Genomic DNA, 507 nt, shown 5'->3' on the forward strand with positions numbered 1-507 from the left:
GATTCAATTGTATACAAATTCAAATTTTATACAGACATACAAACACATAAAATTGAATTGAGAGGCTGTCAGCGATTCATACAGACAAGAGGCTGCCAACGATTTATACAAATGAGAGGCTGACAACGATTTATACAAATCTGATGCTCCATAGCAAACATAAAGTTTGCTATGAAGCACAATTATACAAACTATAATTATTGTATACAAATATGATTTTTATGTTTGCTAAACCTAAAATTTACTAAAAAAATCCTAAGTTTAAATTTCAAGAGATGTCCTAAAAAAAAAAACTAAGGCAGATAGTATTATATTTGATATTATATCAATAAGAGGATACAAATATTTGAAAAATAATTATATGTGATCCTAATTTTTTTTTTTTTAAGTATAAATTTTAGGAATCACATAGTTTTAATATGAAATTACAATTTATCCCTATTTAGTTTTTAATTACATTAATCCCTGACAAAGTAAAACAAATCGAATACATAATATGTAGCTCGG

The sequence above is a fragment of the Solanum tuberosum genome, unplaced genomic scaffold, assembly GCF_000226075.1.
Source record: "Solanum tuberosum cultivar DM 1-3 516 R44 unplaced genomic scaffold, SolTub_3.0 scf00010, whole genome shotgun sequence".
Taxonomy (NCBI): domain Eukaryota; kingdom Viridiplantae; phylum Streptophyta; class Magnoliopsida; order Solanales; family Solanaceae; genus Solanum; species Solanum tuberosum.